Source organism: Oryzias latipes, chromosome 22 (assembly GCF_002234675.1).
Source record: "Oryzias latipes chromosome 22, ASM223467v1".
NCBI classification, from domain to species: domain Eukaryota; kingdom Metazoa; phylum Chordata; class Actinopteri; order Beloniformes; family Adrianichthyidae; genus Oryzias; species Oryzias latipes.
In genome coordinates this window covers 7,363,498-7,368,673 of record NC_019880.2, presented here as the reverse complement: position 1 = coordinate 7,368,673, position 5,176 = coordinate 7,363,498, and positions in this window count along the sequence as shown.

Sequence of the window (5,176 nt, the reverse complement as noted above, 5' to 3'; positions counted from 1 at the left end):
CGGTACCTTACCATTTGACAGAGATAGGGAGACGTGGACTCCACCCCCAGGCAACACTCATTTCTATCAGTGGACACATCACAGGCAACAAATGAGTCTCTGTCATTGGATTCCTCTGTATTTTTGCATGTATTGCACTTTCGAGACACTCTGGGACTTAAGCATTGAGTTGTCATAACTTTTTGACTGTCTTCCACTTGGCTCTGGAATATTTCAAAACATGTAAGACAATATACATCCTTAGAAATAATTTTAGAATTTTCTGGGCCCAATAACAACTCCACCGCTGCTAATTAATAAATTTGGAAAAAAAACTTCACCCACAAAACCAAAAACTTTTTTTAGAAAGTATCATTTTCTTTATGTTTAGGAAAAATGCACGCTGATGTAAAACACATTTGTTTATGATGCAAAAAGGAAAACTGCTTTGTTTTGTTTATTTGGTAGAGCCAACATGATCCCCAATGAGATATCTCAACTTTTCTTTTTTTTTTTTTTGTGGTTGGGGGGGTGGGTCATTTTTATTTAGCATATTTATTGTTCTGTTGCCCAGGTTAATTTTCACTACTTATGACACAGACACATCAAGAATGTTTGTTCTGTTAGTAAGTTTATCTGTTAATCTAGACTGGTAGGTTTGATAGAACTGGAAGTTATGCTAGAAAATTGAATACATCTTCTGAATTGTAGTGTAAATAATAAAAAAAACCTAGCAGTTTAATAGATAAACCTCTGGTATTAATATAAAAACTGATGGAATAACACACTTGAATGAGCAGTTCAAGGACTATCCCACAAATCTATCATTTGAGTCATTCCACTGTTTATTTTTATTTTTATTTATGCGCCTTAATCAAATATTTAATCTCACTAAGTAAAATAAATTTTATTAACAGCTAAAATTGGATGACATTGTGTGGATTTGATTCTGCTGAGCATCTATACTGGAAGTTTAAAGAAAGTCAGTCAGAAACCAACAGCGTTTTCATCGTACTGGAGTGTTTTAGTTCTCAAGTACTTTTTATTCGTTTTTACTCATTTTAGGACTAAATGGAAAACATTTGTTTTTTTTAAAGAACAATTTCTGTTTGGAGTTTAAAAATTTAATCTCCAAGACACAAGACACACATCCAGATCAATCCATCAAAATTTCAAACTTTTATAGTTTATGAACATAAATGATGCCTTAAGAAAAGAAAAACAAGAGAGAACAAGCAACACAAGAGCAAAGCACAAAGTGTGTTTTTTTATCACCTCTTTGGAGGTATTACTCTAGTCCACTCACTGACCTCCTCAGGATGGGCAGTCCAAGTGGACAGTACTGCAGGGCTAGGATAAAATTACATATAAAGGTCAGAATTAAAGTTAGGAACATGTATTAAATTGCAATCAGATTTAGGGTAACAGAGATTGATGCATTACAATAGTGTGAGTTAAAATGTTCACTCCTTTTGTTCACTGCACAAAGCCTGCCACAACTGATCCAGTTGAAGATCACGCACAGGTGAAAGAAAGCACTTGTAAGTCAGTTTTCATTCAGGCAGGTGAAATAAAATGTTGACAGGACTGAAATCCATCTTGGCCTCCCAGATACAGACTCCTCAGCTCTTTGTCTAGACTAGGGAAATCAAGAAATAAATTAGTAATTTTTCTGTATCGGTCGACACCACAGGCAACCCTGCCTGTTGACACGTCCTCTGTCAGCTCTGTCAGTCAGAAGCTCATCACATTCTCCTTCACTCTTTGTTACCAACGTACTCAAGAAAGTTGGAGAAAAAGAAATCAATATCATTGGCTGCTATTTGGATGCCACTGGTGGAGTGCCAAGGTGAAATCTTTATGTGTGTATACATTTTTAAATACAACACCTCTCAACCGTTGCTTAAATTTGACAAAACAAAAACTAAATTTGGACCATCTTTGAGGACTTCTGCTAATATTATTATCAAAGTACGAAAAAAGGTAAGAAAAAAAGAAAGCATTCATTCCAACTGTTTTGCCTAATTTTTATTAACAAAATTTCCCGGAACAGTGAGCCTAAATTTCCTTTTTGATTTTACTTAACCTTGTAAAGCTCACAATTTTCAGTTGACACTTCTAATGTTTCGGAATTAAGATGTTTTTTAAACTCTGATGAAATCCAGAAAAAAGAAAAATTTCCAACATATGTAATATAGATAGTATCAATTATGATACGTTGAGTGATTCAATTCGTTTTTGCTAACAACAATGTTAGTTTAAGATGGAACAATATTGACTTAATGTCCCACATTTTTAACTTGGTGAAAATGAAAATGTTGTATAAAGAATAAATATAGACAATTGTTGCATACCGGTATTTTGAAAAAAAAAAAGAAGAAGAAAAAAACTAAAAGTCATCACAATTTTTTTAAAATTTGCATACCCCCCCCCCCCCCCCAACATATTTTTGGGCTTTCAAAGAGGCACCCATTTTGAAATGATCAGGTAGAGTCCCTCTACTGCCTCTAGTGGAATAGTGGTGAACTACAGAGCAGAAAACATGAGCCAAGTTATATAAAACTAGATTTTAAGAAAGATTTGGATCATGCTAATAAATAGGGGTGTCAGAAAAATGTGTGTATCAAATATTATACCAATAGGTTTAATTGATTTCAACAAAACTATAAGAATGTTTTTTCAATGTATTTTCTTTTATGAAGAATTGTATATTATCAGGTTGCACTGGAAATTAGAATAGTGGCTATTCACCGTAAATTGGGAGCTAAGAGTCTTAATTAGTCTTCATTTTTTTTTGTGTTTTTTTTTGTCAGTGAGACTGCCTTTGACCCTTTTAAATGGATTTATAGCTGGACCTTTTTGTAGTGCAGCCTTCTTGGTTTATTTTGTTGGGCTTTTTGCAGGCTTCGTTTTCAACCATCAGGCTTTCATGACCCCTTAAATCTTTCCCATGGAGTTCTACAGGATGGTAAAATGGTTATGACCTCTTTATCTGTTTTATGGACTCCCCTGTCGTTTCAGATGGGTAAAAATCAATGTCATTTTTGTCCAAAATCAATCGAATTTACTGGCGGTAATTCTGACCATTCAACACTGAGAGAGCACAATGGAATAGTGATCTAAAGAACCTCCGCTATTGAGATTTTGCTGGTAAATAATAATTCTATACCACGATGTAAAGAGGCAGTCGTTGTAAAAATTTTCTGTTTTATTTCTCATTCTGGCATGCCTTGAACTTTTTTTTTTTACTATTTTGCAAAGCTTCAAATAAGGAGACACTGCATCTTTTAAATGATAAGACATCATTGATCATTGTGTTGTGAAAGCTTCTTCTCTGTTATTCCCCTCTTCCTCTTGCTGTCACTGCGCCACCTAATGATGCACAGATTGACACTACCCCCACCCCCCACCCCCTCCTTCCATCTCCTGTCTGCCCATCTGTGTGAAAGATCCAAGCATACAGCACTAGTTCTGCACGTTTCCTTAAATATGCCTCCTAGCCTGGGAGAATAAGGGATTAATGAGATAGATTTATCTTTTCTGGTAATACACTTTGCAGTTGTTTTCTCCTTGCATGTCCTAAATGAATGCTAGAATGCCTTTAAAGAGAGCTGCATCGCTGAGTGCCATAGATCAGCGGTATGGCGTTCTGTTTTACATTTCCTTTTATTGTTCATTCAATATTTGAGCAGTCTGCGTCTCAGTGGGAATTAGACTTTTGAAGTGCACAGATGCAATATTCTGTCCATTATTTATACGCTTTTATGTATGGGGCTGATATTGTTTTTATGTAGCATACATTTCCACTATTTTTTCTTTAAACCCATTAACTTAAAACCCTAAAGGAAAACAGGCAGCATTTGAACATGCTCCCCTAATTACCCCACAATCCATTTCAGTTCAACCCATGGCTGTACAGTTTAGTTAGACAAGACAGACTTATCAGAGAAAAATCTGAAACAACCTGGAGCTAGGCATACGAACAGACAATTATACTGTCCTTGGGAAAGTATTTAAAAAAGGATACGATTCATTAATGGCTTCCTGTTCTGATATGAGCTTTTGGCCTCACTTGGAAATTATTTCAGCTGCTGTGCCTCAAGGAAAATGTGAATTAGTCACCATTTATGATGAAAACCTGAAAGCTTAGAGTCCAATCATCTTTTTATCTATTGTAAAAGCATTCCCAGTAGTCTTTTTGTTATGATTATGTTATTTCTAGCCAAAATAAAAACATTTTTTCAACATAGTTTCTGCAGGGCGGCAAGAGTTCATTAGAAATTTACTGCCCCCTTCCCATCATCCACCTGTTTACAATCTCTCCTGCTGGCTTACAGTCCCTCACAACCCCAGCGTAACATTACTGGTGCAACAAAAATAGCGAGCAATATCAGCAATATCATCAATGGCGAGCAATATCAGCACTATCCAGCCATACAGTTTTGAGCCAGATGCCAGCACAGACGAGGAAAAAATAGACATGCATGGATCTAGTCTTCTACATTACATCACAGTGGAACGGAGCAGGGATGTTGTGGTTTGCCGTAGTAGCTTCGATGTTACACCAACAATTTAATCTTGTAGATGATTTTTTTATTTACAATACCTATTCATAATATATTTTTATAGCTTTGTTTTAAATTAAATTACTATTAAGTGACTTTTGTGTAAAGACAAGGTTGAAAGTATTTTGTATTTTATAATACCTCACTGATTTGTCTCTGCTTCCGTCAAAAAACTCTACAGGAAAAATAATCAACAAAATTATTTTAAAGTACATCATTGTCGAAAAATAGGGGAACATAAACTTTAATTAAAAAGGCGTGAGGTAGACACATGACAGTTCAAAGCAGGTATGAAATAACAAAACAACTAAATGACACACTGTCCTCCAGGAAATCTTTGCTGCCTGGGTGGCAAAGCAGAAAAAAAAACAGGCAGTGACCCCAGGGAGCGCTGATGATCTGTTAACAGGTGAAGACCTGCCTTTCAGCACAACAGAGCTCAGGTTTCTTCAGAAACCTGAAGATGACTGTTATTGTTCCACGTTCAAAGTGTGGCTTTTTTTCTCCATTTGGACAAACACCCTCCCCTGGCTTCCCAGTTCAATGACTGGAAGTGTTTTGGAAACGTACAGTGGGAGTGACTTCCTCCTATTTAAATACAGCTTACAAGTCAAGTAGTTGCTAATATTTAG